Raw genomic sequence first — 26625 nt, forward strand, 5'->3', positions numbered from 1 at the left:
ACATCTACCCCAAGACAGGCTCACAATTTAGTGGGGAAGGCAAGTTGTAAATGAGTCACATGACCACATGATGCTGGAGCAGGTGTAAAACAACTACAGAGCACAGAACCTGGAGCGACTAACTGTGTCTTCAGGAACCTGAAACTAGCATTTGAAGTGCATTTGGAAGAAGAGTGAGAATAGAAGAGAGTAAAGAGCATTCCAGGCTGAAGGAGCACCAAACGCCAAGGCACAGAGTGATGAAAAGGCCTGTTGTGTGGCAAGAATGGTGAGAGGTTCCATGTAGCTGGAAAGCAGTACGTGGGAGACAGTGATCAATGAAAATGGGAAGATGGATAGAGCCAAAATAGAAAAGGCTACTCTCCTTGGAGTCACTCAAAAGACATCAAGCAGTGCTGTGGGGTAGACAGTACTTTTAGAAAACTATTAAATTCGGATTACAAAAGTAATATACACTCACTTTTATAACTTGGGAAAATAAGTTAGTCATAATTTCACATTAAGTGAAAATTTCTGGGCCCGGCATGGTGGCTCATGCCCATAATCCCAGCACTTTGGGAGGCTGAGGCTGGCGGATCAGCTGAGGTCAGGAGTTTGAGACCAGCCTGGCCAACATGGCAAAACCCCCTCTCTACTAAAAAATACAAAAATGAACTGGGCGTCATAGTGGGCACCTGTAATCCTAGCTACTCAGGAGGCTGAGGCACAAGAATCGCTTGAACCCAGGAGGCGGAGGTTGCAGTGAGCCAAGATCGCGCCACGGCACTCCACCCAGGGCGACAAGAGCGAAACTCCACCTAAAAAAAAAAAAGATAAAAGAAAGCTTCTGGTGATGGTTTTGAGATTTTCTTCAGGTCTCTTTTGATGCACGTAATATATACGTTTTAACCTTACCTAGATCCTTAACGCATAGAGTTGACATTCCACCATGTTCATTTAGCATGATGCTATGAGACCTTGAATGTCTTTAAATTGCTTCAAAAACATTTTAAATCGCTGCATATCATATAAACATAATATTGTTCTTTGTTAGATATTTAGATTATTTCTACTTTTTCACTTCGTAAGTAATATTACAGTTTAGAACTTTTACATAATTCTTTGTATCTCTGATTATTTCCTTAGGTCTGGAAGTGGAATTTCAGGGTCAGAATTTGAGCAACTTTATGGCTCTCTGGAGTTTTTGTTTTGTCTCTTACAAGGAAGGAATTTTACACCATAGCTTCTAACATGCAGTTGAGGGGTTTTTTTGGCAGATGGGAGTTGTATGTAATTCAGCTCTAATTTATCAGCCCCCTCTGCTTGTGGGGTGAGTCCGAAACAGTCTTAGTGTCCCAGTGGGTGAGGATGAGAGGAAATACTGCAGACATTTGAACTAGCTGAGTCAGAGACTGGAGAAGCAGGTTACTCTTTAAATTCCAGTTAGTGCTAAATCATGGTGATGTTGGACAGTCACACCTCTGCAGTCCAGAGATGTACAATATAAAGATACTTGTGAGGTTTGCACGACAAGCCAGGAAGCATTTGAGGACTTCTAGCCACAACTCCAAAAGAGGACAGGGATGCCAAGGCCCAAAGCTAAACAAAGACTGAGCTATCAATACTTCAGGCTAAAGTTAGGCTGTGTCATCAAAACAGAATGGACAGGAGCAGAGATATGCAAAGAATGGCTCTCAAGCCTGCAAGACTTGAACATGTGAACATATTGATATGTGTGTAGAAGGAATGTGTAACCACAAAAAAAAAATGGAAGTGGGCCAGGTGCGGTGGCTCATGCCTATAATCCCAGCACTTGGGAGGCTAAAGCCGGTGGATTGCCTGAGCCCAGGAGTTCGAAATCAGCCTGGGCAACATAGCAAGATCTTGTCTCTACAAAAAATGCAAAAATAGCTGGGCATGGCGGCACACACCTGTAGTCCCAACTGCTCAGGAGGCTGAGGCAGAAGGGTTGCTTGAGCCCAAGAGTTTCAGGTTACACTGAGCTATGATCATGCCACTATATTCTAGCCTAAGTGACACGGCTAGACTCTGTTTCAAAAAAAAAAAGATCAGCCAGGAAGCTCAGATAAGAGTCACTGGAGTAAATGTTGGTTGGGCCCATTCAAAGTGGGAGGGTCTATGAGCAAACAATTTAAGTACCCTGGTAGTTTCCAACAATAATTCTTTGACCAAGTGTCCTGCGATTCAATTTGACACTAGCTAACTAGAGTTAGTGTAGACCTCACAGGTTAAGGAGCTCAGTTCCCACAAGCCTGTCCCCACTACAGATGCCAAACACGAGTCTCAGGTCCCCAGGCTACCTGCACTACCCACACTTCTGTCTGACCTGGCTACAGATTTGCAGGGAGTCCCATGACTCATGATAATTTGCTGGAATGACTACAGAACTCATGAAAAGGCTATACTGCACTTACGATTGCAGTTTTCTTATAAAGGATGCAAGTCAGGAATAGCCAAATGGAGATGTATAGGGCGGGGGCACAGAACTTCCACACCTCTCCAGACACATGCGCCTCCCAGCACATGGAGGTGTTCGCCAGCCCAGAAACTCTCTCCAAACCTTGTTGTTTCAGGGTTTTTATACAGGCTTCCGTTATGTAGGCATAATTGACTGAATCATCGGCTATATGATTGAACTCAATCCCCACTCACTTTTCCTCCCCAGAAGTCAGGGGATGAAGCTAAAAGTTCCAGCCCTCTAATCACAGGGTTGGTTATTCTGGTGACCAGACCCTGTCCTGAAGCTATCTAGTACCTATCCCCCATCCCAGAAATGGGTGACTGATAGGTGTTTTTTCTGATCCCCTCCCTCCTCCCACCCTCCACTCTCAAGCAGGCCCCAGTGTCTGTTGTTTCCCTCCTAGTATCCATGTGTTCTCCTTGTTTAGCTCCCACTTACAAGTAAGAACAGGTGGTATTTGGTTTTCTGTCCCTGTCTTAGTTTGCCAAGGATAATGCCTCCACCTCTATCCATGTTGCTGCAAAGGACATTATCTCATTTTTTTATGGCTGCATAGTATTCCATGATGTATATATACCACATTTTCTTTATCCTTTCTACCATTGATAGGCATTTAGGTTGATTACATGTCTTTACTATTGTGAATAGGCTGCAGTGGACATATGCATGCATGTATCTTTATGGTAGAGTGATTTATATTCCTTTGGGTATATACCCAGTAATGGGATTGCTGGGTCAAATGGTAATTCTGTTTTAAGTTCACTGAGGAGTTGCCACACTTATTTCTACAATGGCTGAACTAATTTACACTCCCACCAGCACTGTATAAGCATTCTGTTTTCTCCACAACCTCGCCAACATCTATTATTTTTTGACTTTTTAATAATAGCCATTCTGAATGGTGTGAGATGGTATCTCGTAGTTTTGATTTGCATTTCTCTAATGGTTAGTAATGTTGAGCATTTTTCATATGCTTTTTGGCTGCATATATGTCTTCTTTTGAAAAGTGTCTGTTCATGTTCTTTGCCCACTTTTTGATGGGGTTGTTTTTGCTTGTAAATTTGTTTAAGTTCCTTATAGATTCTGGATATTAGACCTTTGTCAGATGTATAGTTTGCAAATATTTTCTCTCAGTAGGTTGTCTGTTTACTCTGTTGATAGTTTCTTTTGCTGTGCAGAAGCTCTTTAATTTAATTACATCCCATTTGTCAATTTTTGTTTTGTTGCAATTGCTTTTGGTGTCCTCATTATGAAATCTTCACCAAGTCCTATGTCCAGAATGGCATGTCCTAGGTTATCTTCCAGTGTTTTTATAGTTTGAGTTTTTACACATAAGTCTTTAATCCATCTTGAGTTGATTTTGTATATGGTGTAAGGAAGGGGTCAAATTTCAATCTTCTGCATGTGGCTACCCATTTATTCTAGCACCATTTATTGAATAAGGAGTCCATTCCATTGCTTTTTTTTTTTTTTGCCATTACTCTTTTTTTTTTTTTTTGTCAACTTTGTTGAAGATCAGATGGTTATAGGTGTATGGCATTATTTCTGGGCTCTCTCTACTGTTCCATTGGTCTATATGTCTGTTTTTGTACCAGTACCATGCTGTTTTGGTTACTGTAGCCCTGTAGTATATAGTTTGAAGTTGGGTAAAGTGATGCCTCCAGCTTTGCTTAGGGTTGCCTTAGCTATTCGAGCTCTTTTTTGGTTCCATATGAATTTTAAAATAGCTTTTTCTTTTTTTTTTTTTTTGAGACAGAGTCTTGCTCCATCACCCAGGCTGGAATGCAGTGGCGCAATCTCGGCTCACTGCAAGCTCCACCTCCCAGGTTCATGCCATTCTCCTGCCTCAGCCTCCCAAGTGGCTGGGACTACAGGCACCCACCCCCACGCCCAGCTAATTTTTTGTATTTTTAGTAGAGACGGGGTTTCACCGTGTTAGCCAGGATGGTCTCAGTGACCTCGTGATCTGCCCGTCTTGGCCTCCCAAAGTGCTGGGATTACAGGCATGAGCCACTGTGCCTGGCCAATTTGCATATGTTGAACCAACCTTGCATGTGCTGTTGGATTCAGTTTGCTAGCATTTTGTTGAGAATTTGTGCATCTATGTTCATCAAAAATATCAGCCTGAATTTTTCTTTTCTTTTTTTTTTTGTTGTTATTGTGTCTCTGACAGGTTTTGGTATCAGAATGATACTGGCCTCATAGAATGAGTTGGGAAGGAGTCCCTCCTCCTCAATTTTTTGTAATAGTTTCTGTTGGAATGGTACCAGCTTTTCTTTATACATCAGGTAGAATTTGGCTGTGAATCCCTCTGGTCCTGGACCTTTTTTGTTTGTTTGTTTTGGTTGGTGGGCTTTTTATTACTAATTCAATTTCAGAACTCATTATTGGTCTGTTCAGGGATTCAGTTTCTTCCTGGTTCAGTCTTAGGAAGTTGTATGTGTCCAGGAATTTATCCACTTCTAGATTTTCTAGTTTGTGTGCATAGAGGTATTCAAAGTAGTCTCTAAAGGCTTTTTGTATTTCTGTGGGGCCAGTGGTAACCTCCTCTTTGTAATTTCTAATTGTATTTATCTGGATCTTCTCTCGTTTTTTCTTTATTAGTCTAGCTAGTGATCTATCTATTTGATTAATTTCTTTCAAAGAACCGATTTCTGGATTTGTTGATCTTTTGTATGGTTTTTGTGTCTCAATTTCCTTTAGTTCAGCTCTGATTTTGGTTATTTCTTGTCTTCCAATAGCTTTGGGGTTGGTTTGCTCTTGCATCCCTAGGTCTTCTAGTTGTAATATTAGGTTGCTAATTTGGGATCTGTCTGTTTGATATGGGCATTTAGTGCTATAAACTTCCCCATTAACACTGCCTTAGCTGTGTCCCAGAGATTCTTGTATGTCATATCTTTGTTCTCATTAGTTTCGAAGAATTTTTTTATTTCTGACTTAATTTCATTATTTACCCAAAAGTCATTTAGGAGCAGGTTAATTTCCATGTAATTGTGTTATTTCAATGATTTTCTTAGTATTGATCTCTATTTTTATTGCACTGTGGTCTGAGAATGTGGTTGGTATGATTTCAGTTTTTTTTATTTTGCTGAGTATTGTTTTATGTCTGATTGTCTGGTTGATTTTGGAGTATGTGCCATTTGGTGATAAGAAGAATGTATATTCTGTTGTTTTTAGGTGGAGTGGTCTGTAAATGTCTATCAGGTTACTTTGGTCAAGCGTTGAGTTCAGGTCCTGAATAGCTTTGTTAATTTTCTGCCTCAATGATCTGTCTAATACTGTCAGTGGGGTGTTGAAGTCTCCCATTATTATTGTGTGGGAATCTAAATCTCTTCATAGGTCTCTAAGAACTTGTTTTATGAATCTGGGTGCTCCTGTGTTGAGTGTGTATATATTTAGGATAGTTAGGTCTTCTTGTTGAATTGCACCCTTTACTATTATATAATGCCCTGTTTATCTTTTTTTATCTTTGTTAGGTTAAAGTCCATTTTGTCTGAAATTATGATTGCAACCCCTGCTTTTTTTCTGTTTTCTGTTTGCTTTGTAGATTTTTCTCCATCCTTTTATTTTGAGCCTACAGATGTCATTACATGTGAGATGGGTCTCTTGAAGACAGCATACTATTGGGTCTTGCTTTTTTTTCCAGCTTGCCACTCTGTGCCTTTTGATTGAGGAATTTAGCTGATTTACATTCAAGGTTAGTATTGATATGTGCAGATTTGATCCTGTCATCATGTTGTTAGCTGGTTATTATGCAGACTTGTTAGTGTGGTTGATTTATAGTGTCACTAGTCTGTCTACTTAAGTGTGTTTTTGTAATGGCTAGTCATGGTCTTTCCCTTCCATATTTGGTGCTCCTCTCAGGACTGCTTATAAGGCAGGTCTGGTAGAAAAAAAAATCCCCTCAGCATTTGCTTGTCTGAAAATGATCTTATTTCTCCTTCACATATGAAGCTTAGTTTGGCCAGATATGAAATTCTTGGTTGGAAATTTTCTTCTTTAAGAATGAAATGAGGCCAGGTGAGGTGGCTCATACCTGTAATCCCAGCGCTTTGGGAGGCTGAGGCAGGCAGATCACCTGAGGTCAGGAGTTTGAAACCAGCCTGGCCAACACAGCAAAACCCTGTCTCTACTAAAAATACAAAAATTAGCTGGTCATGGTGGGGAGTGCCTGTAATCCCTGCTACTGGGGAGGCTGAGACAGGAGAATTGCTTGAACCCAGGAGGTAGAGGTTGCAGTGAGCTGAGATCATGCCACTGCACTCCAGCCTGGGCAACAGAGCAAAACTCTGTCTCAAAAAAAAAAAAAAAAAAAAAAAAAAGAATGCTAAATATAGGCCCCCAGTCTCTTCTGGCTTTTAGGGTTTCTGCTGAAAGATCTGCTGTTAGCCTGATGGAGTTCCCTTTGTAGGTAACCTGCCTTTTCTCTCTAGCTGCTTTTGACATTTTTTCTTTCATGTAAACTTTGGAGAATCTGATGATTATGTGTCTTGGGGATGGTCTTGAGTAATATCTCTCAGGGTTCTCTGCATTTCTGGGATTTGAATGTTGGCCTCTCTAACAAGGTTCAGGAAATTTTCATGAACATTATCTTAAAATATGTTTTCCAAGTTGCTTGCTTTCTCCCTGTCTCTTTCAGGGATGCCCATGAGTCATAGATTTGATCTCATTACATAATCCCATATTTCTCTGAGGTTTTGTTCAATCTTTTTTATTCTTTTTTCTTTATTCTTGTCTGAATGGATTATTTCAGAGAGCTAGTCTTCAAGCTCTGGGATTCTTTACTCAGCTTGGTCTATTCTGCTGTTAATACTTGCAGTTACAATGTGCAATTCTTGTAGTGTGTTTTTCAGCTGTATCAGATCAGTTGGGTTCTTTTTTATAGAGACTATTTCATCTGTCAGCTCCTGTATTGTTTTATTGTGATTATTAGCTTCCTTGGATTGGGTTTTGAATTCTCCTGAATCTTGATGATCTTAATTCCTATCCATATTCTGAATTCTATTTCTGTCATTTCAGTCATTCCAGCCCAGTTAAGAACCCTTGCTGGGGAACTAGTGTGGTCATTTGGAGGAAAGAAGACACTCTGGCTTTTTGATTTGCCAGAGTTTTTGTGCTAGTTCTTTCTCATTTGTGTAGGCTGATGTTCCTTCAATCTTTGAAGTTGCTGTCCTTTGGATGAAATTTTTTGTTTTTGCTTTTTTCTTCTTTGATGCCCTTGGGGGTTTGATTACGGTATAAGGTGGGTTTGGTTAACTGCTTTCAATTCTAGTCCACTCCTAGGTCTTGGAGGATCCCCTTCCAATTACTGTCTCCCTATTTGCATTTCTTTTTTGGGGTGTTCTGGTCCATGGAGCTCCCTCAGGCAAGGGCCACAGGTGGCAGACAAGCTGTAACCTTGCCAGGTCAGCTCCAATCTGCTGTCTGTGTGCTTCCCGGGGAAACACAAGGTTGTACCTGCCTGCAGAGTTCAGGCAGAATCAGGACCACTGGATTGGAAACTACTGGGTGTGGCCCATCTGGCTACAGGAGGCGGGGGTGGGTGGGTGCAGTTGGCTGCCCTGCTGTCTGGGTGTTTCCAGTGCAACAGGAGGCTGCGTCCCTTGACAAATTCAGGTAGAAGTAGAGCCACTGGGCCAGAAGCTCTGGCAGGTGTGGCTTGCCTGGCTACCAGTGGCTGGGGTTGGTGGGAACGCCTTCTCTGGTGTCTGTGCTTCCTGGGACAACAGAAGGCTGCATTTGTTGGCTGAGTTCACACAGAAGCAGGACTGCTGGGCCAGAAGCTCTAGCAGGTGTTGTCCACCTGGCTGTCAGTGGCAAGGGTGGGTATGGTCATGTGCCTTGCCATTTGAGTGCTTCCTACGACAACAGGAGGCTGCACCCACCAGCTGAATCCACACAGAAGCAGAGCTGCTGGGCCAGGAGCTCTAGCAGTTGTTACCCAACTGGCTACCAGTGGCAGGGCAGGTAGAGTCACTCACTCTGCTGTTCGGGTGTTTCCCAGGACAACAGAAAGCTGCACCCTCTGGCTGAGTTCACACAGAAGCAGGGCTATTAGGCTGGAAGCTCTAGCAGGTGTTGCCCAACTGGCTACCAGTGGTGGGGGTGGGTTGAGTGGCTGGCTGAGTTCAGGCTGAAGTGAGACTACTGGGCTAGAGGCTGGTGTTGAGCCCTGCCCAGCATGGGTGGGTGGAGCAACCTTACTGCTCCCAGGCATGGCAACTGCAGCCTCTACTGGGGCTATGGCGCTGGCTGGTCTCCCCCAGGGCCCAAGGCTTATAGAGGTCCACTTGGACTCGAGAGTTGGCCCCGTAAAACATCTGAGTGGCTCTCTGCCTCAGTCTAGAAACACGATGGGTGGGTGTGGGGCCCAGTGGGATTCTCCTATTCCCAGTCTTGCACAGGTCCCTGTGGAGAGCATGAATCACCCTGGGGGCTCTCACTCACTCACCCTGTCCTGTGTTGGAGAGGTTCTCCCAGCTCCATGCTGAGCCCAGACAGCTGGTGCCTGGCTTCACTCCTTTCTGCACTCTGTGTTCCTCTACTGCCCTGATGGGTCCCACCGTGGTTTTTCAGATGATTGGCCTGCAGCTCAGTGTTTGCTAGTCCTTTTGTTTCTTTTCCATAACAGCAGCACACATGAGCTGCCTCTAGTCCACCATCTTGGCCCCACCCCCAATTCATCTCAATCATCCCATCTTGTCCTGAGTCCTGACTTACCATTTGACATTCCACATAGATTTGCCTGTAGATTTTGGGGTTCAGCCCCCATGCCAATAATTTCTTCTTACAAATTAGCACACCGATACCTGAATTTGAGAACTCAGTTCTGTGAGTTGTAGACCCGCACTCCACATACTGACAGGCAGGGAGTCTGACCTGGACTATAGCGATTCTCTGAAGTTCTGCAGGCCTGGTGAAGCTTCTTGGCAGCTCACCCCCTGGCCGGCCAGCCTTTCCTAAACACACCCACTGCATTGCTGGGTGCCTAGTGGGAGTCTTTTTCATAAACTTCCTCAAGGCAATAACTGTCTGGAGCCGCCTCTGTAGAGCATTCCAGTTGCCTCCTATAATTCTCATTACAAACTTCCAACTGGGTCCAGCTACGCAGAGAGACCCACACAAGTGACCCTTTGGTGGTAGCTATACGGCACCTGTGGAGGTGCCCAGGGAGCAGGCAATCTTTTGTAACAGAGGTCTCCAAATGAGAGAACTTTATGTCCTGATGGTTCACAAAGCCATTAGAAGGGGCACACAGGCATGAATGGATTTAAGGGGTTCCTGTTTCCCAGGTTCTCAACTTCCATACATACTTTCCTGAAAAGGATCTGCTGTAGTTGAGGACTGATGTCAAAGCTACTTTCTGGCCTGCCTCCCCAGCCTCCCTTCACCCAGTATACAAAAGGGCTCACGCTCACATAGCCCTTTGAGCCTTTGAGCCTGGCTTGGAGCAAAAGAACTGTAAGGTGCCAAAGGAAGAGAAAATTCTAAATATTTTAAATTGCATGATTTCTTTCATCCTCCATTGTTCAAAAATACATCATATGTGAAGGAGAGTCCCATGAGAGTAAAGCAAAAAAAGTATGAGTGAGAAACAGTGAACACTTTTGTATCATAATTCATCCAGGAAAGGAAGGCTGCATGCCTTTCCATCTATATTTCTTAAGGTTCAGAAGCAAAATGATTGTTACAAGGCACATATTAACATGATTATTGAATTAAAAAATGAGAAACTTTTCTGATAGAAAGTAATTTGATTTGGCTGATTAACAGTGAGGACTGCCTTTGCCAATAAGAATGTCACAGATGTTTTCCATAAATGAGTTAAGTCTGCAGCTCCAATATGTTAATGAAAATACATTTATTTTGTTTTTTGGTTTCTTTTTTGAGACAGAGTCTCACTCTGTTGCCCAGGCTACAGTGCAATGGCACAATCTCGGCTCACTGCAACCTCCACCTCCAGGGTTCAAGCGATTCTCCTGCCTCAGCCTCCCGAGTAGCTGGGACTACAGGCACCTGCCACCATACCCGGCTAATTTTTGTATTTCTAATAGAGACGGGGTTTCGCCATGTTGGCCAGACTGGTCTTAAATTCTTGACCTCAGCTGATCCGCCTGCCTTGGGCTTCCAAAGTGCTGGAATTACAGGCGTGAGCCACCACTCCCGGCCTGAAAATACATGTAAAACATGAGATAGGGTAAAAGGATTTGATCCAAAAAATTTAGCAAAAATGTATTAAAATTAACATTTTTACTTCCTGAATCTTTTCTTAGCATATCAATTTAAACAAGGTGCCTCTAAGTGAAAAAATAGCAGATATAATTAATAAGCATTTGATAAGTCTTCAGAAAGCTTTGTTGGTATAATTCCAGAACCTGAGAACTTGAATGACACTTATGACTGAGTAACAGATTGGGTGGTTTCCAAGTCTTTACTTTCAACAAAACTGAAGCAAGATCTAATTAAGTTGTCAGCTAATATAGCATTGAAAACAACTTTTGATGATAGATCATTATATGGTTTTTATTATATAATTCAGAGGTATTCAAAGAATCGGCTGGCATTCCTATAATGAAATTTCTTTCCCATCTAATTTATGCAAACTAGATTTGTCAGAGCTTGTCTATAAAAATAAAAAATAGGGACCGGGCGCGGTAGCTCACGCCTGTAATCCCAGCGCTTTGGGAAGCCAAGGCGGGCAGATCACAAGCTCAAGAGATAGAGACCATCCTGGCTAACACGGTGAAACCCAGTCTCTACTAAAAATACAAAAAATTAGCCGGGCATGGTGGCGGGCCCTTGTAGTCCCAGCTACTCAAGAGCTTGAGGTGGAAGAATGGCGTGAATCCGGGAGGCGGAGCTTGCAGTGAGCTGAGATCGCGCCACTGCACTCCATCCTGGGCGACAGTGCGAGACTCCGTCTTAAAAAAATAATAAAAAAATAAAATAAAATAATAAAAACTAGGAAGAGAACTAATTTCGAACTCAGTCCGATTCTAGCAATAAGTAATATTCATCCACATATATAACTATTGGGAAAAATTCAGCCCTACCAACTATCATTAAGAATATATTTCCAATTACGTTTTATGTTTAATAATTATTATTTAAAATAATACATATTGTTTTGATCAATTGTGGACTAATAATATCATAATAATAAATCCAAAAGAAATTTAAGACTTATAATAGCCCTGTGGTCACAGAAAATAATTTTTTAAATTAATGTCAATTTACATACATATTTTTCCTGCAGATAAGAATGATCAGTAAAGCATAAAATATAGCAGAATATGATTCAATGAAAAAAGTGGAATGAAAATATGAGTAGTAGAAGAAAGAAAAATAAGGTTGTAAAACTTTTTTTATTATTATACTTTAAGTTCTAGGGTACATGTACACAACCTGCAGGTTTGATACATAGGTATACATGTGCCATGTTGGTTTGCTGTACCCATCAACTCATCATTTACATTGGGTATCTCTTGTAATACTATCCCTCCACCAGCCCCCAACCCCCCAACAGGCCCTGGTGTGTGATGTTCCCCGCCCTGTGTCCAAGTGATCTCATTGTACAATTCCCACCTATGAGTGAAAACATGCACTATTTAGTTTTCTGTCCTTGTGATAGCTTGCTGAGAATGATGGTTTCCACCTTCGTCCATGTCCCTGCAAAGGACATGAACTCATCCTTTTTTATGGCTGCATAGTATTCCATGGTGTATATGTGCCACATTTTCTTATTCCAGTCTATCATTGATGGACGTTTGGGTTGGTTCCAAGTCTTTGCTATTGTGAATAGTGCCACAATAAACATACGTGTGCATATGTCTTTATAGTAGCATGATTTATGATCCTTTGGGTATATACCCAGTAATGGGATTGCTGGGTCAAATGATAATTCTAGTTCTAGATTCTTGAGGAATTGCCACACTGTCTTCCACAATGGTTGAACTAATTTACACTCCCACCAACAGTGTAAAAGCATTCCTATTTCTCCACATCCTCTCCAGCATCTGTTGTTTCCTGACTTTTTAATGATTGCCATTTTAACTGGCATGAGATGGTATCTCATTGTGGTTTTGATTTGCATTTCTCTGATGACCAGTGACGATGAGCATTTTTTCATGTGTCTGTTGGCTGCATGGATGTCTTCTTTTGAGAAGTGTCTGTTCATATCCTTCACCCACTTTTTGATGGGGTTTTTTTTCTTATAAATTTGTTTGAGTTATTTGTAGATTCTGGATATTAGCCCTTTGTCAGATGGGTAGATTGCAAAAATTTTCTCACATTCTGTAGGTTGCCTATTCACTCTGATGGTAGTTTCTTTTGCTGTGCAGAAGCTCTTTCATTTAATTAGATCCCTTTTGTCAATTTTGGCTTTTGTTGCCATTGCTTTTGGTGTTTTAGTCATGAAGTCCTTGCCCATGCCTACGTCCTGAATGGTATTGCCTAGGTTTTCTTCTAGGGTTTTTATGGTTTTAGGTCTAACATTTAAGTCTTTAATCCATCTTGAATTAATTTTTTTAATAAGGTGTAAGGAAGGGATCCAGTCTCAGCTTTCTACATATGGCTAGCCAGTTTTCCCAGCACCATTTATTAAATAGGAAATTCTTTCCCCATTTCTTGTGTTTGTCAGGTTTGTCAAAGATCAGATGGTTGTAGGTGTGTGGTGTTATTTCTGAGGCCTCTTTTCTGTTCCATTGGTCTATATATCTGTTTTGGTACCAGTACCGTGCTGTTTTGGTTACCGTAGCCTTGTAGTATAGTTTGAAGTCAGGTAGCTTGATGCTTCCAGCTTTGTTCTTTTTGCTTAGGATTGTCTTGGCAATAGGGGGTTCTTTTTTGGTTCCATATGAACTTTAAAGTAGTCTTTTCCAATTCTGTGAAGAAAGTCATTGGTAGCTTGATGGGGATGGCATTGAATCTATAAATACTTTGGGCAGTGTGGCCATTTTCACGATATTGATTCTTCCTATCCATGAGAATGAAATATTCTTCCATTTGTTTGTGTCCTCTTTTATTTTGTTGAGCAATGGTTTGTAGTTCTCCTTGAAGAGGTCCTTCACATCCCTTGTAAGTTGGATTCGTAGGTATTTTATTCTCTTTGTAGCAATTGTGAATGGGAGTTCACTCATAATTTGGCTCTCTGTCTGTTAATGGTGTATAGGAATGCTTGTGATTTTTGCACATTGATTTTGTATTCTGAGACTTTGCTGAAGTTGCTTATCAGCTTAACAAGATTTTGGGCTGAGACGATGGGGTTTTCTAAATATACAATCATGTCATCTGCAAACAGGGACAATTTGACTTCCTCATTTCCTAATTGAATACCCTTTATTTCCTTCTCTTGCCTGATTGCCCTGGCCAGAACTTCCAACACTATGTTGAGTAGGAGTGGCATCCTTGTCTTATGCCAGTTTTCAAAGGGAATGCTTCCAGTTTTTCCCCATTTGGTATGATATTGGCTGTGGGTTTGTCATAAGTAGCTCTTATTATTTTGAGATACACTCCATCAATATCTAGTTTATTGAGAGTTTTTAGCATGAAGTGCTGTTGAATTTTGTTGAAGGCCTTTTCTACATCTATTGAGATAATCATGTGGTTTTTGTCATTGGTTCTCTTTATGTGATGAATTACATTTATTGATTTGTGTATGTTGAACAAGCCTTGCATCCCAGGGATGACGCCAACTTGATCGTGGTGGATAAGCTTTTTGATGTGCTGCTGGATTTGGTTTGCCAGTATTTTATTGAGGATTTTCGCATTGATGTTCATCAGGGATATTGGTTTAAAATTCTCTTTTTTTGTTGTGTCTCTGCCAGGCTTTGGTATCAGGATGATGTTGGTCTCATAAAATGAGTTAGGGAGGATTCCCTCTTTTTCTATTGATTGGAATAGTTTCAGAAGGAATGGTACCAGCTCCTCTTTGTACTTCTGGTAGAATTCGGCTGTGAATCTAACTGGTCCTGGACTTTTTTTGGTTGGTAGGCTATTAATTATTGCCTCAATTTCAGAGCCTGTTATTGGTCTATTCAGAGATTCAACTTCTTCCTGGTTTAGTCTTGGGAGGGTGTATGTTTCCAGGAATTTATCCATTTCTTCTAGATTTTCTAGTTTATTTGCATAGAGGTGTTTATAGTATTCTCTGATGGTAGTTTGTATTTCTGTGGGATTGGTGGTGATATCCCTTTTATCATTTTTTATTGCATCTATTTGATTCTTCTCTCTTTTCTTCTTTATTAGTCTTGCTAGCAGTCTATCAATTTTGTTGATCTTTTCAAAAAACCAGCTCCTGGACTCCTTGATTTTTTTGAAGGGCTTTTGTGTCTCTATCTCTTTCATCTCTGCTCTGATCTCAGTTATTTCTTGCCTTCTGCTAGCTTCTGAATTTGTTTGCTCTTGCTTCTTTAGTTCTTTTAATTGTGATTTTAGGGTGTCAATTTTAGATCTTTCCTGCTTTCTCTTGTGGGCGTTTAGTGCTATAAATTTCCCTCTACACACTGCTTTAAACATGTCCCAGAGATTCTGGTACATTGTGTCTTTGTTCTCAATGGTTTCAAAGAACATCTTTATTTCTGCCTTCATTTCGTTATTTACCCAGTAGTCATTCAGGAGCAAGTTGTTCAGTTTCCATGTAGTTGTGCGGATTTGAGTGAGTTTCTTAATCCTGAGTTCTGATTTGATTGCACTGTGGTCTGAGAGACATTTTGTTGTGATTTCTGTTCTTTTACATTTGCTGAGGAGTGCTTTACTTCCAATTATGTGGTCAATTTTAGAATAAGTGTGATGTGATGCTGAGAAGAATGTATATTCTGTTGATTTGGGGTGGAGAGTTATGTAGATGTCTATTAGGTCTGCTTGTTGCAGAGCTGAGTTCAAGTCCTGGATATCCTTGTTAACCTTCTGTCTCGTTGATCTGTCTAATATTGACAGTGGGGTGTTAAAGTCTCCCATTATTATTGTGTGCAAGTCTAAGTCTCTTTGTAGGTCTCTAAGGACGTGCTTTATGAATCTAGGTGCTCCTGTATTGGGTGCATATATATTTAGGATAGTTAGGTTTTCTTGTTGAATTGATCCCTTTACCATTATGTAACGGTCTTCTTTGTCTCTTTTGATCTTTGTTGGTTTAAAGTCTGTTTTATCAGAGACTAGGATTGCAACCCCTGCTTTTTTTTTTTTTTTTTTTTTTTGCTTTCCATTTTCTTGGTATATCTTCCTCCATCCCTTTATTTTAGTCTATGTGTGTCTTTGCACATGAGATGGGTCTCCTGAATACAGCACACTGATGGGTCTTGACTCTTTATCCAATTTGCCAGTCTGTGTCTTTTAATTGGGGCATTTAGCCTATTTACATTTAAGGTTAATATTGTTATGTGTGAATTTGATCCTGTCATTATGATGTTCACTGGTTATTTTGCCCATTAATTCATGCAGTTTCTTCATAGCATCGATGGTCTTTACAATTTAGCATGTTTTTGCAGTGGCTGGTACCAGTTGTTCCTTTCCATGTTTAGTGCTTCCTTTAGGAGCTCTCGTAAGGCAGGCCTGGTGGTGACAAAATCTTTCAGCATTTGCTTGTCTGTAAAGAATTTTATTTTTCCTTTACTTATGAAGCTTAGTTTGGCTAGATATGAAATTCTGGGTTGAAAGTTCTTTTCTTTAAGAATGTTGAATATTGGCCCCCACTCTCTTCTTGTAGGGTTTCTGCAGAGAGATCCGCTGTTAGTGTGATGGGCATCCCTTTGTGGGTAACTCGACCTTTCTCTTTGGCTGCGCTTAACACTTTTTCCTTCATTTCAACCTTGGTGAATCTGACAATTATGTGTCTTGGGGTTGCTCTTCTCAAGGAGTATCTTTGTGGTGTTCTCTGTATTTTCTGAATTTGAATGTTGGCCTGCCTTGCTAGGTTGGGGAAGTTCTCCTGGATAAACTCCTGAAGAGTGTTTTCCAAGTTGGTTCCATTCTCCCCATCACTTTCAGGTACACCAATCAAACATAGATTTGGTCTTTTCACATAGTCCCATTTGTCTTGGAGGCTTTGTTCATGTCTTTTTACTCTTTTTTCTGTAACCTTGTCTTATTGCTTTATTTCATTAATTTGATCTTCAATCACTGATACCCTTTCTTCCACTTGATTGAATCAGCTATTGAAGGTTGTGCATGCGTCACGAAGTTCTCATGCCATGGTTTTCAGCTCTATCAGGTCATTTAAGGTCTTCTCTACACTGTTTATTCCAGTTAGCCATTCGTCTAATCTTTTTTCAAGGATTTTACTTCCTTGCGATGGGTTCAAACATCCTCCTTTAGCTCGGAGAAGTTTGTTTTTACCAACCTTCTGAAGCCTACTTCTGTCAACTCATCAAAGTCATTCTCCATCCAGCTTTGTTTCTTTGCTGGCGAGGAGCTGCGAGCCTTTGGAGGAGAAGAGGCACTCTGATTTTTAGAATTTTCAGCTTTTCTGCTCTGGTTTCTCCCCATCTTTGTGGTTTTATCTACCTTTGGTCTTTGATGTTGGTGACCTACAGATGGCGTTTTGGTGTAGATGACCTTTTTGGTGATGTTGATGCTATTCCTTTCTGTTTTTCAGTTTTCCTTCTAACCGTCAGGTCCCTCAGCTGGAGGTCTGTTGGAGTTTGCTGGAGGTCCACCCCAGACCCTGTTTTCCTGGGTATCACCAGTGGAGGCTGCAGAACAGCAAATATTGCAGAACAGCAAATACTACTGCCTGATCCTTCCTCTGGAAGCTTCGTCCCAGAGAGGCAGGTGCCTATATGAGGTGTCTGTCAGCCCCTCCTGGGAGGTGTCTCCTAGTTAGGCTACATGGAGGTCAGGGACCCACTTGAGGAGGCAGTCTGTCCGTTCTCAGAGCTCAAACACCATGCTGGGAGAACCAATGCTCTCTTCAGAGCTGTCAGACAGGGACCTTTAAGTCTGCAAAAGTTGTCTGCTCCCTTTTGTTCAGCTATGCCCTGGCCACAGAGGTGGAGTCTAGAGGCAGTAGGCCTTACTGAGCTGCAGTGGGCTCTGCCCATTTCGAACTTCCTGGCTGCTTTGTTTACCTACTCAAGCCTCAGCAACAGCGGACGCCCCTCCCCCAGCCAGGCTGCCGCCTCGCAGTTCAATCTCAGACTGCTGCACTAGCAGTGAGCAAGGCTCCGTGGGTGTGGGACCCACTGAGCCAGGCACGGGAGAGAATCTCCTTGTCTGCCAGTTGCTAAGACCTTGGGAAAAGTGCAGTATTTGGGCAGGAGTGTCCCATTTTTCCAGGTAGTCTGTCACGGCTTCCCTTGGCTAGGAAAGGGAAATCCCCCGACCCCTTGCACTTCCAGGGTGAGGTGATGCCCTGCCCTGCTTCAGCTCCCCCTCCGTGGGCTGCACCCACTGTCCAACCAGTCCCAGTGAGATGAATCAGGTACCTCAGTCGGAAATGCAGAAATCACCCGTCTTCTGTGTCGATCACGCTGGGAGCTGCAGACCGGAGCTGTTCTGGTTGTAAAACTTTTAACTGTTAAAGAAGAGTTTGGGTCTTTCTTAGTGGATGATTATATTAATAAATATCAAATTGCTCTAATATAAGGCTGGAGTGCAGTGGCGCAATCTCAGCTCACTGCAACCTCGCATCCCAGGTTCAAGTGATTCTCCTGCCTCACCCTCGGGAGTAGCTCGGACTACGAATGTGTGCCACCATGCCAGGCTAATTTTTTTGATATTTTTAGTAGAGATGGGGTTTCACCATGTTGGCTGGGCTGGTCTCCAACTTCTGAACTCAAGTGATCTGCGCACCTCGGCTTCCTAAAATGCCAGGATTACAGGCGTGAGTCACCGCACCCAGCCCAATTGATATATTTAAAAGCCTGATGTAGGCTGGGCAAAGTGGCTCATGCCTGTAAACCCAGCACTTAGAGAGGCCAAGGCGGGAGGATCCCTTGAGGCCAAGAGTTCAAGACCAGCTGAGGCAACATAGTGAGACTGTCTCTACGAAAAATAGAAAAATTAGCCAGGCATGGTATCATCTGCCTGTAGTCCTAGCTACTGGGAAGACTGAGGTGGGAGGATTCCTTGAGCTCAGGAGTTTGAGGTTACAGTGAGTTATGATCACAACATTTTACTCCGGCCTGGGCAACACAACAAGACTCTGTCTCTCGTGGGGGGTTGGGGGGAAGCCTGTTGTAAGAGTTTAAAATGTCAGTATTTAAAGAAATAAGAAATCCTTATCTTTTGAACTATTTATATTTCAGGTGAATAATTTTAGATATCAACTTAAAAATGTGAGAGGAGGCTGGGCACAGTGGCTCACACCTGTAATCCCTGCGCTTTGGTAGATGGAGGCAGGAAGATCACTTAAGCCCAAGAATTGAAGACCAGCCTGAGCAACATGAAAGATCTTGTCTCTACCAAAACTTTAAAAAGTAGCCAGGTGTGGTGGCATGTGCCTGCAGTCCCAGGCACATGAGACTACTTGGGAGGCCAAGGCCCAGTTATTCAGGAGGCTGAGGCAGGAGGATCACTTGAATCCAAGAGGTCAACACTGCAGTAAGCTATGATGGTGCCACTGCACTCCAGCCTGGGTGACACAGCAAGACCCTGTCTTTAAAAAAAAAAAAAAAAAGTATGTGGCGACTCCTCAGGGATCTAGAACCAGAAATACCATTTGACCCAGCAATCCCATTACTGCGTATATACCCAAAGGTTTATAAATCATTCTACTACAAAGACACATGCAGCCAGGAGCGGTGGCTCATACCTGTAATCCCAGCACTTTGGGAGTCTGAGGTGGGCGGATCACAAGGTCAGGAGTTCAAGACCAGCCTGGCCAATATGGTGAAACTCGTCTCTATTAAAAATACAAAAAAAAATTAGCCAGGCTAGGTGGTGGGCACCTGTAATCCAAGCTACTTGGGAGGCTAAGGCAGGAGAATCGCTTGAACCCAGGAGGCGGAGGTTGCAGTGAGCCAAGATTGTGATACTGCACTCCAGCCTGGGTGACACAGTAAGATTCTATCTCAAAAAAAAAAAAAATGCACACATATGTTTATTGCAGCACTATTTACAATAGCAAAGACACCGAACCAACCCAAATGCCCATCAATGATAGACTGGATAAAGAAAATGTGATACATATACACCATGGAATACTATGCAGCCATAAAAAAGAATGAGTTCATGTCCTTTGCAGGGACATGGATGAAGCTGGAAACCATCATCCTCAGCAAACTAACACAGGAACAGAAAACCAAATAGCGCATGTTCTCACTCATAAGTGGGAGTTGAACAATGAGAACACGTGGACACACTGAGGGGAACATCACACACTGGGGCCTATTGTGGGGCTGGGGGCAAGGGGAGGGAGAGCATTAGGACAAATACCTAATGCATGCGGGGCTTAAATCCTAGATGACAGGCTGATAGGTGCAGTAAACCACCATGGCACATGTATACCTATGTAACAAACCTGCACCTTCAACACATGTATCCCAGAACTTAAAGTAAAATAAAATAAAAATAAAAATAAAAAGTGAGAGAGGACACATAGTTTTGGGACATGCTTTTTGCCTATTTCAGAATAAAAATGTGTGCAGACTACCACCTGGAGTAAGGAGAAATGCCTTGAGTCCTGAGCCATGGTGATGGGTGGCCAGGAAGATGGCAGAGGCAGGTAGCCTCTGTGCATGGTGTGTGTGTGTGTGTGTGTGTGTGTGCATAAAATCATGTATATGTGTATGGGGATATTTTGTCATTGTTTTACCACAATTTTACTCTGATTAAACAAACGCTTCACAGAAATCCCTCAATGTCAACTGCTATAGCTCTAGTTCATTTTTCAAGTGCATGCATAGAATTCACAATTTATGCAGCCATTCCCTTAGTGATGGGATCTACTTTGTTTCTAAATTTTTGTTACTATGATCAATGCTGCAATAAGCATCTCTGTACATATGTCCGTATAATTGGTGTGTTTTATTTCTACAGGACAAACTCCTTAGAAGTAAGTTTCATACTGGCATTGTTACTATCGCTATGATTTATTTTCTTTCTTTCTTTTTTTTTTTTGGAGACAGGGTCTCACTCTGTCACCCAGGCTGGAGTGCAGGGCGCGATCTCAGCTCACTGCAACCTCTGCCTCCCAGGCTCAAGCGAGTCTCCTGCCCCAGCCTCCTGAATAGCTGGGATTACAGGCACGTGCCACCACTGCCCAGCTAATTTTTGTATTTTTAGTAGAGATGGGGTTTCACCATGTTGGCCAGGCTGGTCTAGAACTTCTGACCTCAAATAATCCACACACCTTGGCCTCCCAAAGTGGTGAGATTACAGGCATGAGCCACCATGCTTGGCTGATTTATTTTCTGACATCTAGTAATATAAGTCTTTCCTACTACTATTCCATTTTTTTTTTTTTGGAGACAGAGTCTTACTCTGTCACCCAGGCTGGAGTGCAGTGGTATGATCAATGCAACCTCTGCCTGCCAGGCCCATGTGATCTTCCCATCTCCCAGCCTCCCAAGTAGCTGGAACTACAGGCACATGCCACCATGCCTGGCTAATTTTTTGTAGGGATGGGGTTTTGCTATGTTGCCCAGGCTGGTCTTGAACTCCTGAGTTCAAGTGATCTGCCCACCTCGGCCTCCCAAAGTGCTGGGATTACAGATGTGAGCCAACACTCCCAACCGTACTATTCTTTTTCATATATTTATTGGCCATTTGGGGGGATTTGTTCTTCCACATACACTCTAACACCATTTTATCCAATCAAAAAATATATTGTTGGCATTATAACCAAATTTATAATGAATTTGTATACTAATTTGGTAAAACTGACATTTTGGTTACTGTATTCTCATCTAAAAACATGGTACTGTTTCATTTGTTCAGATCTTGTTTCTGTTCTTTGATATAGTTTTACAGTCTTCATTATATAATTTTTGTATCTTCCTTGTTAAATACATTCCTTATGCTTTTACAGCTTGTACTGCTATGGTAAAAGGGTTATTTTCCCCATTTTTATTAATATTTCTAGTTGCTTAGCTGAAGTAGAATAAAGCTATTGATTCTGGTGTATGTAGCTTGCATCTGCACAGCTTTACAAATTATCTCATTATCTCAAACAAAAATGTTTGCTTCATTTTTAAAATTAGCATCTCTTGTGGTTTTTTGTGCTTGTTTGTTTTTTGTTTTTGTTTTGAGACAGCGGAGTCTCACTCTGTCGCCCAGGCTGGAGTGCAGTGGTGATCTTGGCGCACTGCAAGCTCCGCCTCCCGGGTTCACGCCATTCTCCTGCCTCAGCCTCCCAAGTAGCTGGGACTACCAGCGCCCAGCACCACGCCCGGCTAATTTTTTGTATTTTTAGTAGAGACGGGGTTTCACCGTGTTAGCCAGGATGGTCTCGATCTCCTGACCTCGTGATCCGCCCGCCTCGGCCTCCCAAAGTGCTGGGATTACAGGCGTCAGCCACGGCACCCGGCACATCTCTTGTGTTTTCTAAGTCTACAATCATATCAACAACAAAAGGAGACTGTTTCATCACTTTTCCAGTATTTATATCAATTACCTCGTTTTTTATCTTATTGTATTGACTAAAACTTCTGAAGTAATGTCAAATAATAATGTCAGCTTGGGCAACATGGCATAACCTCGTATCTACAAAACAAACAATAAACAAACAAACACAAACTATCTGGGTGTGGTGGCTCAAGCCTGTAGTCCTAGCTACTGGGGAGGCTGAGGTGGGAGGTTCAATTGACCCCATATCAAGGCTTCAGTGAGCTGTGATCACAACACTGCACTCCAGCAAGGGCAACAGAATGAGACCTTGTCTTTTAAAAAAAGTCTACTATAAATACTTTCCTTTTATCCTTATTTTGCTTGGAGGTTTTATAATGAATGGCTTCTAGGTTTAATCAATGCCTTTTTGGCCTCCATTGATTGGCTCATATGGTGTCTTCTCCTTTAATTTGTTGATGTTTTGGGGTTGTATTGATAGACTTCCCAATATTGATTTTGTATAGTCATAGGGAATATAAATTGCTGAACTCCATTTCCTAATTTTTTTTGTTGTTGTTGTTGAGATGGGAGGCTCTCTCTGTCACCAAGGCTGGAGTGCAGTGGTGCAATCACAGCTCACTGCAACCTCCTCCTGCCTCAGCCTCGCAGGTACCTGGGACTACAGGTGTGCACCACCACGCCCGGCTAATTTTTGTATTTTTAGTAGAGATGGGGTTTCACCATGTTGGCCAGGCTGGTCTTGAACTCCTGACCTCAACTGTTCTGCTCCCCCCTTGGCCTCTCAAAGTGCTGGGATTACAGGGTTGAGCCACCGTGCCGGTCCTTGCTAATTTTTTGTTTGTTTTTGTTTTTTTGTGACGGGAGTCTCACTCTGTAGCCCAGGCTGGAGTGCAGTGGCACAGTCTCGGCTCACTGCAAGCTCCCCCTCCCAGGTTCACGCCATTCTCCTGCTTCAACCTCCCGAGTAACTGGGACTACAGGCGCCAGCCACCACCCCCGGCTAATTTTTTGTATTTTTAGTAGAGATGGGGTTTCACCGTGTTAGCCAGGATGGTCTCAATCTCCTGACCTCGCGATCCGCCCGCCTCGGCCTCCCAAAGTGCTGGGATTACAGGCACGAGCCACCGCACCCAGCATTTTTTTTCTTTTTTTTTTTAGACAGAGTTTTGCTCTTGTTCCCCAGGCTGGAGTGCAATGGCACAATCTGGGCTCACCACAACCTCTGCCTCGAATGATTCTCCTGCCTCAGCCTCCCGAGTAGCTGGGATTACAGGGGTGTGCCACCACACCTGGCTAATTTTGTATCCTTGCTAATTTTTTAAAGAAATTTTTATCTTTATTAACAAGCCTTTGCTGCAAAAATAAACTATCCCCAAATCTTAACAGCTTACAACAACAACAGCTTACAGCAACAAATGTTTATTTCTTCCTCGGTTGTGACTCTGCTAGGCTGGTCCCAAGACAATAGGTTGGATTCAGGGCTACCCTGAGTGTTTCTCACTCAGGGACAAGCTGAAATAGAGGCTACCTGTGGGTGGCAGGAAGGTCAGGGGACTGATGGAAACTGACCATGCCTTTCTCACTCATCATTGACCAAAGAGACAGGGCCAAACCCAACATCAACAGAATGAGGCAAAAATACTCCACCCATTGGGTAGAATGGAGTAATTTTGCTAAAAAATCTTCCATTTTTTTCTAGATTTTACTACATGTTGCTGTAGAGTTTCACGTAATTTAATTTATTCTTCTTTTAATCACTCCTATATCTGTGGTTGTATCTCCTTTCTCATTCCCAGTCTTTCAGACCTTGGCTATTTCTTGTTTCCCAGCTGTAACTCACAATACATTTCATTCATGTTACTGGTTTTTATAAAGAACAGGCTGGGACTACAGGCACCCACCACCACACCCAGCTAATTTTTGCATTTTTAGTAGAGATGGGGTTTCATCATGTTGGCCAGGCTGGCCTTGAACTCCTGACCTCAAGTGATCCACCCCTCTCAGCCTCCCAAAGTGCTGGGATTATAGGTATGAGCCACAGCACCCAGCCCATTTCCCAACTTTCATAATTGGATACATTTCTACTAAATATAATCTATTTCCCCATATCTGGGAAACCACACTGTTTCTACACTCACACAGAACACTTCGTTTCTGACACTAGATATGCAGGTTTTATTCCCACATCAACCAATTCTCTGACATAGACTGGGTGTTCCACAATTCAATTCTGACACTCTCTACCTGGAGTTAGTGTCAGATCCCACAGATTAAGGGCTCAGTCCCACAAGGTTGCCCCCATTAAAGATGCCAACTGCAAATCCAAGCCTCCTACACTTCTGACCAACTGGCTGTATAAATCAGGGATTCTCATGACTCCCTCCTTGGATTTGATAATTTGCTAGAATGGTTCACAAAACTCAGGGAAACACTTACGTTTACTAGTTTATGATAAAGAATATTATAGGCCGGGCGCAGTGGCTCACGCCTGTAATCGCAACACCTTGGGAGGCCGAAGCGGGTGGATCTCTTGAGCCCAAAAGTTCAAGACCAGCCTGGCCAACATGGCGAAACCCTGTCTCTAGTAAAAATGCAAAAATTAGCCGGGCTTGATGTAGCATGCCTGTAATCCCAGCTACTTGGGAGGCTGAGCCAGGAGAATCACATAAACCTGGGAGACAGAGATTGCAGTGAGCCAAAATCACCCCACTGCATTCCAGCCTAGGCAACAGAGCCAGACTCTGCCTCAGAAAAAGATATATATTAAATATATATATATATGTGTGTATATATATATGTATGTGTGTATATATATATATATATATATGTATATATATATGTATATATATAATAAAGGGATTAACAGCCAGGTGAAGAGGTATGTAGAATGAGGTCCAGAAGGATCCGAAGTGCAGAAGCCTCTGTCCCCATGGAGTTGGGGTACACCACACCATCTTCCCATGGTGGATGTGTTCACCAGCTGGGAAGCTCACCACATTTCTTTGTTCAAGAGTTTTTAGGGCCAGGCGCGGTGGCTCACACCTCTAATCCCAGCACTTTTGGAGGCCTAGGCAAATGGATAACCTGAGGTAAGGAGTTCGAGACCAGCCTGGCCAACATGGAGAAATCCCATTTCTACTAAAACCACAAAAATTGGCCAGACCCAGTGGCTCACGCCTGTAATCCCAGCGCTTTGGAAGGCCGAGGCAGGTGGATTGCCTAAGCTCAGGAGTTTGCGACCAGCCTGGGCTGTTGCAAAACCCTGGGCTGGTGAAACCCCATCTCTACTAAAATACAAAAAATTAGCTGGGCGTGGCAGCGTGCGTCTATAGTCCCAGCTACTTGGGAGGCTTGCAGCGAGCCGAGATCGCCTGGGTGACAGAGTGAGACTCTGTCTCAAAAAAAAAAAAAAAAAAAAAATTACCCTGGTATGGTGGCTCACACCTGTAGTCCCAGCTACTCCGGAGGCTGAGGCAGGAGAATCGCTTGAACCTAGGAGGTGGAGGTTGCAGTGAACTGAGATCAGGCCACTGCACTCCAACCTGGGCAACAGAGTGAGATTCAGTCTCAACAAGAACAACAAAAAAAGAGTTCTTATAGCGTGTAATCTCCAGTCCCTGCCTCCCCTTCCCAGGGTCTTTCTGGTGACTAGCTCATCCTGAAGCTATCTAGGGCCCCCACCCTAAGTCACTTTATTAGCATAAACTCGAGTGTGCTTATAAGGGTCTGTTATTAATATAAAAAGTCATTTCTATCATATACGAAATTCCAAGGGTTTTAGGAGCTCTGTACGAGAACAAAATATAATAAAAGATACTTATTGGCCAGGCAGAGTGGCTCATGCCTACAATTCCAGTACTTTATAGGCTGAGGTGGGAGAATTGCTTGAGTCCAGGAGTTCATGACCAGCCTGGGCAACGTAGCAAGACTGTATATCTAGTTAAAAACAAAAGAAAATTAAAAAGAAAGAAAGAGATGCTTATTCAGCAAATAACAAAGGTTTTAGGAGTGCTATTGCAGGAACCCAGGACGAAGACCAAAAATATATATTTCTTATTACACACTGCAAGATTACATCGACCAAGGGCTCACCAAGATAAAATCTTAGGCACTTTCAACTAGAGTTTTACTGGGATACTTTAGTATACTTAGTGGTTGGTATTATTAGATTTTTTTTTTAAAGTAACTCCTTGCATCTTAAAAGTTCTTATTTAGCACTTACATTACACATTCCTCATCTATCTTAATCCATTCCATTTTCTTAATCCAATCAGTTTTAGCGTAGATTTTTGAAAAGTTTGTTATTTACAACTATTTCCTTTCCATCTGTCTCTGTTCTAGGATATGTATTATTTGGTTCAAACCCTTCCTCAATTTTGGACAGATGCGTATCCTGGATGATGTGTCTCTGAATCCTTATACATCCTCAGACATGTTTTTTGCCCTAACAAGTGAATTATATCTTAATAGGGTATATTGAGTTACAGTGCTTTTCTTCTAGTCAATAGAGGCTAGTCTACTCTCTTCTAGCTTCCAGATTGCAGATAGAAACTTGCTGGGCACAGTGGCTCATACTTGTCATCCTAGCACTTTGGGAGGCTGAGGCAGGAAGATTGCTTGGGCCCAGGAGTTTGAGACCAGCCTGGGCAACATAATGAGAC

At 42.4% G+C, this 26625-nt stretch overlaps 1 protein-coding gene across 3 annotated transcripts in view; it reads right to left on the reverse strand.

The window, feature by feature from the left end:
* Positions 1–26625, reverse strand: part of FAM228B (family with sequence similarity 228 member B) — an 87529-nt gene that overhangs the window by 54698 nt on the left and 6206 nt on the right. For all 3 annotated transcript variants that reach the window (XM_054548317.2, XM_054548313.2, XM_054548314.2), the window contains exon 2: positions 17881–17969. The gene's annotated coding sequence lies outside the window, so the exon portion shown is untranslated. The remainder of the gene's footprint in view (positions 1–17880; positions 17970–26625) is intronic.

Source organism: Pongo abelii, chromosome 12 (assembly GCF_028885655.2).
Source record: "Pongo abelii isolate AG06213 chromosome 12, NHGRI_mPonAbe1-v2.0_pri, whole genome shotgun sequence".
NCBI classification, from domain to species: Eukaryota; Metazoa; Chordata; class Mammalia; order Primates; family Hominidae; genus Pongo; species Pongo abelii.